Below are 16828 nucleotides of genomic sequence, written 5' to 3' on the forward strand. Positions count from 1 at the left end.
CGATTTCAACGTGAGCCCTGTTCTCCGTCTAACCGAATAATTTTTAGGGCTCGTGTGGGGATGGAGATATGCGCTTTTGTCAGAGGAGTCACGATATGTACCTAGTTTGTTCCTTTTGTCATTTCCCTAACAATCTAACAGGTTCCCGTCGTCCGGGGCACCGGCCAGAGCCGGAACAACTTCTCCTGTGGAAGCAAAAACCACCTATCTACACATTCTACCTGTGTTTCAGTTACGAGGTTTTGCTATGGTGGGCTCAGACCAGGTGTCAACCTCCTTAACGATCCGAGTGGACCTCTGCCTTTGCTGCTAAGCTCTTCGCTGCCGTGCTGAGGAGACACGCCGTAGGAACTTTCAAATGTTGCCAAATTTCCGTAGATAAAATATTTATTTTTTAGGAATTTTATGAATAAATTTCCGTGCGATTTTTTGGCATGTTGGAATAAAATGTGGAGAATATTATCTGGATTATTCAAATAAATCGATCACAAATTTTCCAGATAATTTGTGTTTTATCAGAAGAAATTTGGCAGCATCTAAAATGTTCATAGGACTTTTTTCTTCAGTATGGTAGTCTGTGTTTTCAGTGTTTGATTCGCATTGCATGGTCGAGTTTTTGCGGGGGAGTGGATCCGTTTTCAGTTCGATTCATACGTTGGACATTTTTCATCAGTTCCTCCGTACCCACTGAAAAAAACAGGTTCATCATCACGAGTGCGCCAAGAAAATTTGACTCATTGCATGAATTGGACCGTTTCCGTTCGGACTCTTAAACATTCAACAAGAAAAAAGATTCTTGATTCAATCGGATTTTTGCTTGACCCGAAGCTTTTTATTTTAAGCAGATTTCCTTTTAATTCAAGCCAAAATCCGATCGAATCAAGATTATTTTTTCTCGTCAAATTTTTTTATAGACTCTGGATCAAAGAGACTTTTTTCCAGAGATAGATAAAAAAATTCCTTTTATCTTAACTAACATATGCCTTTTTATTTGATTTCAGAAATTCTCATAACGTAAGTGTCCAGTCAAATTTGGTGAGTTTACATAAAGCTCAATAATTATTTCTGTTCTTCAAAGCGGTGGTCTTTTCAGCAGCATTCAATTTTTTTATTTTTTTTTTGGTTTGCTACTTTCCAATGTTTGCTCTTGCTTCGTTCTCTTTCCCGCTTTTTTATCTCTTTCCTCTTGTCTGAAAGCGCAAAAGATATGCCGTTTTTTGATGGAACGAAATCTTAACCTTATCGAAACCCAAAAAAGATCAAACACATTTGATGAACGTATAAAAACTGCGTATGGCCCTGCACACCATTCTCTGGGAGTAAAACGAACCTTTGAAAAGGATTCAGGTGGGTTATTCTTAAATGGGGCCTTTCAATAAATTGGACGTATTTCTGCCAAATGGAACTATGTGCATTATGACGAGAGCCCTGTTATGCATATATTCTTAAGAGTCTCAGGGTTCATGTCTCAATGCACATAGTTCCGTTTGGCAGAAATACATCCAATTCGGCAACCATCATAGGACGAATACGCCGTTTGTCCAAACCACGGCAGCACTCGCCCATGTCATGTCGGGAAGAGAGCCGCCACTGATTTAACAACAAAAACCGCTGAAACTGCCATAAAGGCCGGAGCTTACGGCTCGTCGTGTGGAAAGAAATAGAGCGCACACAGAGACAGAACAGTTAATATCAAGCAGCGTTGCCAGCCCATGCTCCGAATCAAAGCTAACCATACGAAAAAAACGAGATCCGTTCGATCGCGCGGCAACGCGGGTGTGTAGTTAACCCCCGTCAATTGACATTTAAAGCGGTGAGAAAAAGCGGTTTTATGAATATGAAATCAGAAATGGTGGAGCGGGCGCTGAAACTGATAGAGGCCTGGTCGAAGCAATATGCTTATGAGCTGTTGGGTAGATAAGCGGGAGTACATTAGCTGCTCTTCGGATTGGAGCGGTGCGCCTGCGCCCTCCGCGCCAAGTGCATGGATGCGGCTCCGAGTGGACATGATCGGGCTCAATGGATGGTGCGTTCGACTCCGCATCGCACACGGGGTTCCGAAAAAACTTGAACCTAGACGTGGCTTATGGAAGTTGATTTTAGTACTTGTCTGTTAAAATCAGGCTGCATAAGGCCTTGTCTCCACGAGACGTTCCATGGGATTTGTCCCAGGGAAAAATCTCACTTGCGGAGCTGTAAAAAATATTGAGTTAGTTAATACTAACTAGGACTCCTCACTGGAATAAGAAACACATTGGATCTGGAGTCCAGACTCTTGAAAACATCGACAAGAAAAAATACTCTTGATTCAATCGGATTTTTGCTTGAATCAAAACGAAATCCGCTTAAATTAAGAGGCTTGGTTCTTGATTTAAGCTAGATTCTGATTGAATCAAGAGTACTTTTTCTTGTCGATGTTCTTAAGAGTCTGGACTCTAGATCCAATGTGTGTTTTTTTACAGTGCTGCATAAGGCCTTGTTTCCACGAGACGTTCCATGGGATTTGTCCCAGGGAAAAATCTCACTCGCGAAGTTGGAAAAAATATCGAGTTAGTCGATACTAACTAGGACTCCTTGTGGAGTCCCAGGAACGACTTCAAAAAAAAAAAAAAAAAAAAAAAAAAAAAAAATTGTGGTATTTTTTAACGGGAAAAAGCCCAAAGTTTCATTCCTGCGATTCGAACTTGGGAAAAATCCCGTGAAACGTCCTTTGGAGACTAGGCGTGCGTCACGCTAACATGTGAAGCACGAAGGATGTAGGATCAAAATAGCACGAAATTACTGTTTCCTATACTTCACTGGACATTTTTTTTCTGTTATGATGCACTTGTTTGAGCTGAACTTTGAACGGAAGTTTATTTGAATCCTTGTCTGGCAGAATCAGATTGTAGAACACTTAAAAAGTGAATCGTGCAGATCCAGAAAGAACGAAATTACTTTTGCTTGCTTCTACAGAATACAAACGAACTATACACCTATTTGGTATGATAGATTTTTTTAGCTGAACTTCAAATTGTGTGGGTTCTAGACATGTCCCATAATCAGACTTCACTAATGTGTCCACCGTGATTTTCGAGCAAATCTACCACTGAAAAGTGTATTTAGTTGGTCTGTATCTCTCGCGTGGAATAGACCCTTTTTCACTGCTTCAAAAGCAAAGCGCCGTGCACGACTAAGGAAATCAAAAACTTTCTCGTTTCTATACGAGGATAATATCTTATTGTGCAGATAATTTTTGTCATCACAGAGAAATTATTCCTGGAGTGTATAGATTCATTCTTCTCAGTGTGCGCGCCGAAGCTCGCGCCGAGAAATCTGGCAAAGACAGCTCGGAGCGAGCACATGTTCCTCGCAAGCGCAAACCCGTTTTCCCGCCCATCCATACATACGTATATACGCTCAAAGTCTTCTTAACAATAATATTTATTGTTTCCTGCATGTCAACACCAGAGCCGACCGCATAATATCATGCATCCCGGGTAACAGGTACATCGCGTTTTATTGTGAATAAAAATTTTCAATAATTCGCTCCTTATAACACGCATCAATTATGAGTATGCCTTGTTTTATTCGTCAATTTATCCGCCGTTTTACAAATATCCGCGCCGATAATGGCGCGCGCTACAAGCCCGAGCTAAGTGCAAGTGTTAAAAGTGTTAAATATATTGAACGGGCTCGCGATAAAAAAGAGACCTTTAAAGCTCTCCGAGACCCCGCCTCCCCCCCGATCCTGCCCTTCCTTAGGGCTTGCATTTTTCTACTCTCTTGGCAAAAAGCCGGATTCTCGTTCCGAGATGAGCCCTGCAGCCCGCGTATCTCAATGCGCCTTGGGGGTCACGTGGAACTGGGGTTACCGCCCTCAGCGCGCCTTCCTGCGTCGCTATGAAAAAAGTGAAATATTAGACATTTCCATTTCGCACATCCACTCGATGGTGATTTATTTCGTCCGAAGATTTTTTTCCCCCCTTTATTTCTATCTTTCTTTCGCCACAGCGTCCCCAACACTTAAATTAGTGTCATAATTCATTATCTATGAAAGCCGCTTCAACACCTGCTAGGCCTCTCTCATTTCCAATTTCTGCTGATAGCGCCATTCATCTTATTATAAATCTTTCCGTTTCTAGTGCTTGTTTGCCCGCAACTTTTGCATGCTATCACTGCTTTCAGAGTTGCTGGGTCGTTGTACTTTCGGTCAAACTAGATAAAAGCTTTTTGAGGTCGTTGCCCCTTATCACATTCAGGTGGTTGAAACACAAGTTTTGATTTATTTATTGAAACGAACGAGAAAAATCATGTTCATGATTACAACACTTACGACAGAGTTCAGGTCTAATCGAAAACGTAGGTCAATATAAAATAAAATGGAGAGTTTACAAGAGGAAATTGTGTGATTTGACATGGATGTCATTTGGGTTGCATTTTGCAGAAAGGAACCAGAAGCATTGCAATGGTGCTAAGATTGTGCGACTTCATCCTTTGCAATAAAATTACTGAAACCATGAAAAAATATGAAATTTACATAGAAATTTTTGTCTTAAATTTATAGTTTTCAGCGAGTGAACCAGGAACTGTTAATGGATAATCAGGTATTTCTTCCAAGACAAAAGAAGATGCATAATTTTATCGACATTGCAATGCTCCTGGTTCCTTTATGCAAAATGCAATCCATTTATGAGCTGATTCGAACTTGTTTTTCATAAATTGTTTAATCTGGAAAAGTATTCGTTGTTGTTATATGTCAGAAAAAACCACGCAAAGATGCAAAGGATAGCACGTGCACTGCTATTTCGTCTAACATCAAAATCAATGAGGCCCTTCTTATGCACTCGAAGGTGAGATTCGTCGTTTTACAATCGAGGGGCCTGGAGGACAAGGCGCATAAGAGGAGTTTCTGAATAATTAAGCTGTTAATTATTTAAATCAAAATTAGTCTTGATGCATAATCTGAGAGAATTTCGTTCCTAAATTCAATTTTTAAACATCAAAGAGTCAAGTAGAACTTGCTTTCATCATAAAGATCCATGTAATTTCGAAAGTTCAAACACGTTTATTCTCGAAATAGCAAAATCTGCACTTATGCGCCTTGTCCTCGAAGCCTCTCAATTACTATCAAGCCAATACCTAGTAGTCTTTCGGATGATCAAATAGACAAGTTTCACGAGGGTAGCAGGATTTTTTCAATTAAATTTTTCCTTTCGATTCGCTACAGGTTCATTACCTTAAATTTTCAACTCTATCACGATAGCACTTTTTAGTAACCTACCCCCTTTTCCCCCTCCTCCTCATAGGGTATCTATAAAACAACTTATCACCCCCTCCTCTGCATTACATACAATTAGCTAGATCTTCATGACATTTTTCAAAATACAACAGAAAAATCTTGAAAAAAGCGGATTTTTCAAATGGAAAAATTTGTTCATTTTTCGACGTGTGATTGGGCTCGGCTCCTCTCCCTTCCTTGAAACATACTCCTCTGACGTAAGGGCTTCTCTACTTTCACATGAGCCCACGAAAGCATCGGATCATATGGAGCACGGGGCTCACGTGAAACTTGAGATACGCAACACACAGGAACCGACGAAACGAATGCATAATCAGCGTCAACAAATTGCGTCACCGACGAAGCTTTAAAATTTCCCCGGCATCCTCTCTTCGATAAACATCCCCCTCCTGTCGAACCGAGCCAAAATCTCGCATTCAAATCAGTGGGGCAGCATCAAGATAATTCCCAAGCCGGAAAGAGTCCCGGGCGAGAAGAAGAGATCTCCGTATTTTCCGTAAATTCCGTATCTCCGGCGAGATCTATCGTACTCAGCTGGTGGGTCATCGGGCACCCAGCAGCGGTCAGCACTCGGCACTGCCAACGGCCAGCAGCGTCGCGAGCCCGCATCGCGATTCTGTTCCGTAGGCATCGACGGCAACCCCCCCCCCCCCCCCACGCACGCCCCCCGTCGAGCCTCTTGCGGCGTGTAAGTGGGTGTGAAAATCGTTTACACTCGAATAACACGAAAAACTCACACGTGAGCAACGAACAACGCTGTCGTTGTCCACCTTCCCCCCTCCCGCCCTCCGTCGGAGCTGGGGAAGAAAAAGGAGAGTCAGAAAGGTTGCCAGTTGAAAGGTTCAGTTCCGAGGGGAGAAAAACTGCTAGATGGAGTATCTACATAGGGAAAGTACGTACATCGCTGGAAAAATAACTATTGGATCTAGAGTCCAGACTCTTGAAAACATTGACAAGAAAAAATATTCTCGATTCAATCGGATTTTTGCTTGAATCAAACGAAATCTTGCTTAAATTAGGAGGCTGGTTCTTGAAAACGATTATATAGCAGTACTTTTTCTTGATCGAGTATCTAAGAGTCTGGCCTGCTCGTCGAATGGCTTTGTTCAGTAGAGCATAAGGTAGTCTAGATTGTCCAAGGTTTTCAAAAAATTTTACAGTGAATCAAATAATTTGGTGTAGTGTCGATAAAAGGTTTTAACAAAATGTGCAACTTGCAAATATCCAGAGTGATTTATTATTACAATTGTTGAACCCTATCGCTTTTAAAGTACGTATTTGACTTAGTTTGTGCATGCATTCACTCATTTATGCGGGAAGAAGCTCATTTATGAACATTCTTGGCCAATTTGGTTTGATATTGGAATGTGAAGATTGGCAGTAACATTTTTTGTGTTAGGAGGTTGGATGTCCCTTTAGGCCCTAAGAGTTCCATATTTCGGCAAGTCCGCACTCTTCCTATACGTAGGTACACCAGTGCTGAAGGGCCGTTCATAAAGTACGTAACGCTGAAAATCAGATTTCTCCAACCCCTTCCCCCGTAACACAGGTCCGAGCCCTATTACAAATTCTGTAACCCCCCGCTCAGCTACAAATTAGCGTTATCTGAAGAATTTTGGATGGAAAATTGTCACGTCGGGTTGAATTTTCTTCTGAAACCGAAAAGTCGGCGCCACGCACCTATTCTGGAGTTGCGTCACGCAGCCCTGAACACCTCTCTGTAACGCAACCCGTGACTTAGGCTCAGACCCTCCTCTCCTCTAGAGCGTCACGTTTTTTTACGAATGAGCCTAAAAATGAAGAAACCAATGATCGGTGCCGTTCGTTTTCGATGGAGAGAACGTTTTTTCGGGCAAGTTGGTGATCTGCAGAAGAGAGGTTGACAGGCAAGGTTACCGAGGTCTCCATTTCTTCCATGTATACAAATTGTTACATATAGGGAAGGGACGTTGGTCGCAAGTGAGGACTATCAAGATGAATGTGTTGTCAGGTCCAGGTGTAAGGATTTGAAAGACCACCCTTTCCTTTAGCTAATATTGAGACAAACCGTGTCAACACCATGCTGCATTTATCTGCATTTATTTATTTTTGACTGCAATTTATCACCGGTTATAATTTCACAAAATATGTTCGTCGTGTCTCGTTATCTCCTAGAAACGAGGGATTTTCACTATTAACGGGGATTACCGATAATAATACGTAAATAAAAGTGACTCGCTAGGTTTAAAAGCCTATTTCACACCTATATTTAGACAAAGTCTGGCAATTGTGCCCTTATTGTTTGGCTCTATTTCCGTATAAAGTACTTCACAAATCGCGATCGTGGTTGACTCTCCTATAATCTGGACTTACTGTCCCATTATTACCGCAACTTAAAACTCAGTCTGTCGGCTTCGAGAGCAGAATTTCGGACTTCACTAATCGAATCATCATGTCCCTCGTGAAATTTTAGAGCCCATTGTTTTGCTTGAAATGCGAGTCTTTCAAGATATCCACAATCTACCACGATGAGGTTATTGGCATAAAAGCTAGCCTCGTAACTCGTTGAAAGAGGGAAAGATCAACGACAGAAGATAACTATACTTCTGCCTTATGGCGAGAGGTTTCGTTTAGTCTCCAAATTAGAGAAATGCATTACATTTTTTTAAGATCGATGATTTTTTAACCCGTATTTCCCTGTCATTTATTTCAAGACCTGAGTCAAGATCTTCCAAGATACAAAATATTTACGTAAACATTTACAAAAACATTTGCAAATCATGCGAAAAGTTTTCATTAAGGTCTCCAGACTATATACGAGACAGTACTTCATAAATATTCGATAAACGATTGCACGTTCCTCCAAGTTAATAACAAAATGCACAATGGTGTTTGATACAAATATTTTAACTCTGGTGTGGGCGGTGGAGTATCACACGAAATTGAAGGCGTTTTGGACTGATGACAATAATTTTTCGTGGCTCACGCCAACGCGTACCGCGAAAACGGGCCAGATTTTTTTTCGCATTTCTCCGTCAGTTTTTAGAAGACTTAAGCCGGGATTTGGCAGGGCACGAAACATTTGCAAGTCACGGGAGGCTCTATTAAATTGCAAGCACAGAGTCTCTAGAATAAGATTTATCTTTTACATAAACGGCGCGAGGGGTCAAGAAAATGCGGCTAAAAAAATGATGGCCTTTTATACTTCTTGCTGTTTTACCTTCATTCAAGTAATAGTAAGTCCAATTTTAGCCCTGGTATCCAAAAAATGGGGGAAGAGGCTACAAATCTTCATTTTAAAGTTCACGTAAAAATTCATGTGTTAAATTTCATAAAGCCTCTAAAATTTCATGGACAGTAGCATGATATTCTACAAGAAAATTTCATTAAATTTCACCACAAAAATTTCATGATAAATTTTACGGGAAAATATCATGGAACTTCACGCGAAATTTCACCGGGAAATTTGAAATTCTTATTTTTCATGAAATTTTCCATCTCAAGTTCCTGCATCACGCGCCACTTTCGTTCTGTTCCGAACCTCGAGAATGAAATTTGCTCAGTTTTGGCGTTAATCCTGACAACGGTGGAATGATGTCAGTCTGGGGAGCTGCGGGCTACACCCCGTCTGGGCCGGTGCGGTGCAGTTTTGCGTTTGGCTGGCGCAGCGTCACCAGTCAGCAAGACGCTTAGCCCACAGTCGGTTGTTTATTGGACGACTGAAATATTTGCGCATGTATCCCGAAGCCAGCTGCTGCATCGCTTGCTTCCACATCGTTGCCACGCAAAGCAACCAAACGCCTTGCATTTCACTTAAAATTGTACCTCACTGCAAGGATTACGGTGACAAATTGATATAGGTCAAATGTGAGCAAAAAAGCCTTCTGGGTTCAGAGGTTGTCAACTCCGGATTTTGGATTTGTTGCTTCAACTGTTCCGGTCTCATAAACCGGAAAGATCTAAAATTGCCACAATCTCATTTCCAACGTAGGACGGTCTTGCAAGTATGTGGTCACCAAAATCGACTACCAGAACAAGCAATGTCAATTTGTGACAATTTTCACTGAAATCATCCGTAGATCCTTCCGGCTACAATTTTGAAAATTTTCTTTAATTTTAAATTGGTCTGGCGACTATTCAAGCGCTTAATTTGACTGCTAAACTAACTCACTTTCTATGTGAGCATGTACTCCTATCCGATAGTAGAATTTCATCCATGGATCTTTCCAGTTGAAATTCGCATTTGTTTCCTTTTTTAAACATTGAAATCACGTGGTCACTGAACATCACCGATACAATCTGCCACTGACCGACAGATCTTGAAACATTACCATAAAAGACAGCGAAATAAGATGGTGACAATGTTAAATCTCTCCGGTTTAAATACTTCCGACGAGCTTTTGGACTGGCAGAACTGCAGCAGCGGCTTCTAAACTCGGAATCCATGGCCTTTCAGCGGACACGGATAACATATTTAATTCCGGTTTTGATACTTGGGATTTTTCCCCCAAAGTAGAGGATAGGTGGGAAGAGATAATTACTTGCAATATCTATCGACAGATAAGAGGTGAAAAAGGATGTATACTAATATTTTATAAAAACTTTTTCGTGCATTTTACTTTGAAAAATTTACAAAAAAAAAAATCCTCCTTAAACATAATTTCCGTTTTTTAAAGAATTGTAGAAAAAGGTTTTCAGACGATCGTGATTATCACAAACCTTTACTTTGGAAAGAAAACGCAGTTTATGACGATAGTGGGGGTCCCGTTAGGTTCCCAGCGGAGGCCGACTCGGGGGTGTCCCCCAGCCGGGGGGTGGGGGCCGGGGGCCGGGACCCGTAGAGTACGGAGCAGTGGCGTGGCGTGCTTTGCGATGTATCGATTGTTATGCCATTTAAACCTATGTAAAGGGATCGATTTACCGGGTGTTCGCAGCGAACACCTTAATAATCGATTCTTTACGGTAGGTTTAAATGGCATAACAATCGATATATCGCAATTCAAGCCACGCCACTGGTACGGAGCAAATGCCGCTCGCTCGAACAGCAAGCCCCGGACCCGAACCATATGTTTAGCAAGCGCGCAATCGAGCATATTCGCATTTTTACCCGGGGCCAGAGCCCGGAGTTAATTGCGAGCATTTACCCATTCAATGTCTTGTTATTCCACTTAATAATACTCCGATTGCAGGAAGTTGCCCGGATTCGACCCCTCCCCCCCCAACCCCCACTCCTCCCGGCCGCGGCGCATCCAATATTTTTTTCCTTCGGATGTATTTATTATCATTCTTCGGTTTTAATCAAACCGAGGCGATAAATCTGCGAGGCCGTGGCCAAGCGCTCCCGCGCCGCACCGTGGAAAGTGCCGCGCTCTACCGGGTAAAGCTCAAATCGCGGATTACATTCATTTACGTTACGGGTTTTTTTTCTTCTTCTTCTTTATACTAGAAGATAGATGAGATGGGTATATTTTCAGATAAACTCTAAAAAAAACTCTTCTAAACGAGTCTGGACTCTGGATCCAAGAGACTTTTTTTTTTCTGAGGATGCGATCTATCGCGCGCCAGTTCGACCGCGCTAAAACCCGGCACGAATCATATTCTGCCGTCCACAGGAAGAACGCCGTAACTCCAATCAATGCTTAGCATTTTTCTTCCCACATACTGTTCTAATACGAGAAAATCAGATTACTATGCTCTTTCATTCTGAAAATTTGAATTCTCAATGGTATGCGACAATGGACAGTTATTTTAGAATTAAGAAGAATAATGACGTATGTCTGTCAAACGGAACTAAGCGCCATAGGGGGGAAGGTCAGAGGGGGCTTGGATTGGCGGCGGAACCGGCGTCGGCTCATTCCGTCCTATACTCGCAATGATTTTCCATGGCGCTTAGTTCCGTTTGACAGAACGCGCTATCCGGCATTCTAAATACCTCAAAAGGAACTCAAATTGGCGCTTAGTTCCGTTTGACAGAAATACGTCCAAATGGTCGTTGTTTTTCAGTAATAAAATGTTTATACGTCAGTAAAAAGCTGAAAAAATCTAGAACGGAGTTACGGCGTTTTTGCTGAGGACGTCATAGAGTGGAAATAGGATTTTCCATTTATTGTGAACGAGGCGGTCCACGGTGCGTCGAGCGGCTACTTCCACCTTCCCAGCTTCCTTGCCGCCCCCGCCGGCCGCCGAGGTCCATTATCGCAATTAAGATCCCGGCCGGCGATTTATAACGTGGTTGAGTGACCGGCCCGGGCTCGCCTAATGTCCAAACCTCACGAATTACGCAGGCGCACCCTTAAAAACACCTTTCGCACGGCCCCCGCCCCGCCCTCCCCGGCCTCTCTCCCGCGTTAATTGCGAAACTCGATGACTCCACTCCACGGCCCGGTAATGATTCCCCGGGATATTTGACATAGCGTCCTTCCTCCGAATAAGAAACGTAACTCCATTCCAACGTTGCCAGATCGGCTCAATCGGCTCGATATTTTCAACTGGAAACGACCGTGCGATTCCCGTTCCGAATTTGTTTGATTTCTGCTCCTAAACAGAGTCAGCTTGAACTGCCCAACGTCTTTCTGCGGGCTGATTGTTGAAATTGATGGACAAAGCTACAGAAAAAGAGGACAAAAGAGATTTTCAGGAATCCTACTGGTGGAAGCGAGTGGTTGCAATGGACGAAGGAGGTAGGCAATAGACTAACTAACGACAACCGACAAGAGACCCTTCACTGGAATAAAAACATATTGGATTTAGAGTCCAGACTCTTAAAAACATCGACAAGAAAAAATACTCTTGATTCAATCGGATTTTTGTTTAAATCAAGAACCAAGCCTCTTAATTTGAGCGGATTTCCTTTTGATTTGAGCTTAAATCTGATTGAATCAAGAGTATTTTTTTCTTGTCGATGTTTTCAAGAGTCTGGACTCTAGATCCAATGCGTTTTTTTCCAGTGTTTAGTTAGTTCATCATATTCCCCTTCAGTCCATTATAGAACCACCAATTTCAACCAATAGGGTTGCTCAATACTCTCTGTGTCTTCTTTGTCTATAGCTTTGTCTATCAATTTCAACAATCAGCCCGCTGGTTGAAATACGATTTGTGGGGTTGGCAACGTCGAGATGCGGTTACGTTGTTTCTTGCGTTCGATGACCGTTCCCGCTCTGCTCGTATGTGCGTGTTGGGCCGGGGCTTATCTCGCTATGCAAAACGCCGGGCGCTGTCCAAGGCGTCGGACACGAAAAAACGGACTCCATCGTCCGTCACGCGTCACGGTGTGACCTCCCGCCAAAGATCGTGACCGATCAGGCGTCGCAGGGTGACCTGTATTGACGTGCTAAGGGAGAGCGCAGAATGTCCAAAATCGACGTATGTTTTTTGTGAATTATTACTAGAGCTGCAATGTACGCACAGTGAGAAAAATACTGTTCTGAGCAACCAACCGAATAAGTTCAACAAAACTAAACTTTCGTGGTGGAAGTTCGTCAAACTGGGCCTCTTTTGGAAAAGAGATCCCTCCACAAAAAATTCCAATAGTGACGGTCTAAAAAAGTATCAATCATAATATGTTCATAATGCTCGGAGATTGGTCATGGACATATGCCCTCGATATATGGTCGTCCGTTCATTCATCTCTGAAAGTATACTGTCAGCCGGCTGAAATACTGCCACGCTGAGGAAGAACTCCGTATGAGCTTTCAGGCATTGCCTTATTTCCTTCAATAAAACACTAATTTAGCGCAAAAATTGTGAATATTTGTCCTCAAATATTTCAATCAATTTTGTTGGCAATTTAATCTAAATCATACGAGAATTTCGAGGCAAACTATACTCAACTTCCTTCAGAAACGCATGATGTATCCGCGGAGAAATTCGGCAACACTTGAATAGACATACGGCCTTTTTCTTAAGCAGGACAGAATAAGCCACGGGACCCGCTTGGCCCGCGCCGCACAGTAGTTCGAGTCGATTAAAGAGATCGGACAAGACATTTTTTACTAATACTGCAAATTTTGATATTTATTTCGTCCCATTTTAAACTTTAAGAGGTGCTTCTGGTAGAAAGTTTTTCGAGAAAACCAAGGACCACTTCTAAAACCTCCAAATTTTGTATGATTAGAGTTGTAAGCGTTTAAAGCTTCCAAACTTCGTCCGACCTCTACCATTAACTCGGTCTAGTGCGCGCCGCCGCGTTACGAGGGGACCGTGAATGGACAGAGCGCGCCCAATCCCTGGTCCCTGATTAGCGAATTAGTATGCACGCTTGTGGAAGGGTCCGGCCGTGGCCACGGGCAGGGCATTGTTTTAATCGGATTTTTCTGAAAAGAGCCCCGAAAACGCGAGGTCCGATTGTGTTTACGCACATTTCGGCCCTGAAAGGCCTCAATGGCCTCGGCGGACAGATGTGGCGCGGAGTTTGACACGCAGGTCACCACGCGCGTCTAATAAGAACGCACCGCGAGGGGAAAGGTCACCGAAGGGTTAAGCTTCAAAGGAGCGGCTATTCAGCTGGCGTTTACATTTTTATTAATTTGACCCCGCGGATCCTCGCCGGTGTTTGTCCCTCCGACGTTTCAGGGATTTGGAGCGCCGAGCCCAGGTAGTGGACGCTCTCAGTTCGCGATTTAGCGCGTGCTCCCATTGACATGTTGCCACACCGAGAAAAAGTGAGGTTAATATAATATTCTGGATGTTAAAAAAGTGTGCGAGAACTGAATTACCCGCTACAGCAGTACTTTGGCAATGCTAAGATGTAAAATTAACAGCATAAGCGGGTAATTCAGCATTTTATAAGTTGCCCAACATTTGTTTTACATCTATCCAGAATGTCAAATCAACTTCAATTTTTCCTGTGCACGTGACCCGTATTAAAGACAAAAGTATTAAATACATTCATGAAAGTTCTAGCGAACCTCGTATTATAGGTATAATCCGCAAGGGTAAAATTGATTTCATTTGGTTATAGATCTTTTGCGCGTGTTTTAAAATTATTTTCAATCGCAGTAGATCCTAGAGGCGCAAGTAGAGTAGGATGTTTCCGAACTCAAAATTTTACACCAATGAGCGATTACAGACAAATTCTGATCTGGAAGTAAACATCACGTGTCTCCTCTTTCAAACCTTAGGTAGAAAACGATTCCAAATACATATTTTTTAAATATTTTTCGATGCATAGAGAAAGATCATTCGGATCTCACAAATTAAACTCCTGCTCTCGTGTTTGATCAAAATGCGGTGAAAAGTTTAAGAGAAATCGCAAATTAGATTGACTTTCTTCTAGATCAGCCAGTATGAATTAATTTTACCGAGCTTTGGTTTGTTCAAACATGTTTCATCTCATTGTCTATCGTATAACCTTCCAGAACGGTTGCATTCCCATCTTAATAATATCTTTAAGACACCATCGTCAGTGCAACTTCAGCTTTCATTATCGCTGTAGCCAAAAAATCAAACCATAGTAATATTAATGTACAAAGAAATTTGACAACGTAGAATCTTCCCCTCTTGACGATGTCCAGACTCACAATCAGACGCCGGACCGAATGCATGAGAGCAGGAACTGAGGGTCAACCAACTTCCTACCCCTGCGTTCAAGTCTTTTTGTTCAGCGAGCCTTTGCCCTTTGAATCGGCGATGCTGTAAAAAATGGCCCGTCATTATGGATTCTATAAAAATTAAGTGGACGTATTTATGCTAAAAGGAACTACGTGCCCGGGGTTTGCATGGAACATAGTTTCTTTATGCATAAGTATATCCAGTGTCGGGTGATCTCTCGGACACGAGGTTCGCAGGTATAGAACCTCTCCTATTGTTTTCACGTCCATCGAAACGCGAACGTGATGCGTTCCGCGCGTTATGTATGAAGTGCGCACGTGTTTCAGCATGGCTTTGCGTCGAATTTTAAACTCGTGTGTGTTTAATCCCGGTATATCTGTGAACAGTATATATTTGTAAATAAATTCATTTTGAACAGCGTTTAGAAAGAGGGAACCGAGTGATTTTTTCCTTAAAAAAATGACTTATTTTAATTTTGTCTGAAGGTTTATTTTATCATTAGAAAAACTAAAGCTTGACTGAAATTGTTGGTGTGAGAAGATTGCATTTAAAATTGCTTAATCCTATTAAACCAAATGGAAGAATAAAACTTACGACTCTTACTGTCGTAAAAGATAATGTTCTGTTCCCAGGTTGAAGATAATTTGAGTAAATCATTTCTCAGATCACTTCATGCAATTTGTACTTGAGCATAGTCAACTTTGACTCAAAAGTAGAAGTGAGGTCAAAGTTGATTTGACCTTACCCCCGATATGAAAAAAAGACATAATGTTGGACAGCATAGTATTCTCCCTTTCAATAAGCTGATACCACTTGGTTTCCCTTCGCCAAACGCTACCCACAAAGCTTCAATACCTGAAATTTTGAAAATCAGAGGCATGAAGGAATGCTGGAAATAATACGACCAATCAGGTGATATAGACGCAAAGGTTCTGACAACTGGACTGCATTTTGTAATTTGGAACTATACATTCTGGCTCATCTGAAAAAACACTTATGTGCTTAAGGAGATTAATGGCTTATACGTTGTTATTGAACCGGGCCGGAATTTTTAGTTCCTAATTGCAAAATGTAGTTCAACTGTAAGCCGTGAAACCGGAGAGAAAAACTTGCAATTTAGTCCCACATAAGAAACCACCAAATCACGTTAATCCCTTTTGTTCAATGGCTGATTGTTGAAATTAATAGACAGAGTTATAGAAAAAGAAGGCATAGGGAGTCTAGAGCGATCCTATTTGTTACAGTGGTTGATCCCTATATACTAAAGGAGAAAATGATGGACTAACTATAGGGTCTCTCGTGGGTTGCCGTTGGTTAGTCTATCTACCTTCTTTGTCCATTGCAACCACCCACTTCCACCAATAGGATGCCTTCATATCCTTTTTGCCCACTTTTCTATCAATTTCAACAATCAGCCCGCATTATTGATTAACAGTAATCATCTCCTCCCGAGCACCTGCGCAGTTCTAATCCTGCGGGAGAGAATGAATGAAATGTTTTCTTTTTTTCTAAATGGGGGGGGGGGGGGGATTGTGGACATATTAACGAGGCTACTCGCTGTCTGGACCCGGGCGGGCACCGCTCGTTTTACAGTTAGAGTTGCATGTCGAGATCCTTTTTCCGAATTCGCGAGCCTGGTTGATAGGAATAATTGGGAAGATCTGCTGCACCGGCTGCGCCTCCTGTTTCGTTTCGTAAGGGCGTAAAGAATTGAGCCTCATTGTCCACATAAGTTCATGCTTCCGAGGGTTCATATTGAGATTGAGATGCACTCTCGGTTTGGGCCCCGTCACGATGAGATATTTTGCAATGCTCGAGCGGATCTTGGTATGGGCGCAAGTTCGCATCCTCTAATTTATTGCTGGGACTTAGACTCGACCACTGAGAAATCCAGGCAGGATTAGCACTGTCAAAAAATACCGCGGCCGGCGCAGGGGTGCCGCCTTTCTGCGTAAAAATCGTCGTTTCTTGGTCGAATGAACGTAACTCTATTCCAAGATTGCAGAATCGACTCAAATA

The 16828-nt window shown here is 42.3% G+C and overlaps 1 protein-coding gene across 1 annotated transcript in view; it reads left to right on the forward strand.

Moving 5' to 3' along the window:
* The window catches only part of dati (zinc finger protein datilografo), a 169018-nt gene that overhangs the window by 17614 nt on the left and 134576 nt on the right, over positions 1–16828 (forward strand). Inside the window, exon 3 of the mRNA XM_072299807.1 lies at positions 1002–1014. The gene's annotated coding sequence lies outside the window, so the exon portion shown is untranslated. The remainder of the gene's footprint in view (positions 1–1001; positions 1015–16828) is intronic.

The sequence above is a fragment of the Bemisia tabaci genome, chromosome 4 (genome assembly GCF_918797505.1).
Source record: "Bemisia tabaci chromosome 4, PGI_BMITA_v3".
NCBI lineage: Eukaryota > Metazoa > Arthropoda > Insecta > Hemiptera > Aleyrodidae > Bemisia > Bemisia tabaci.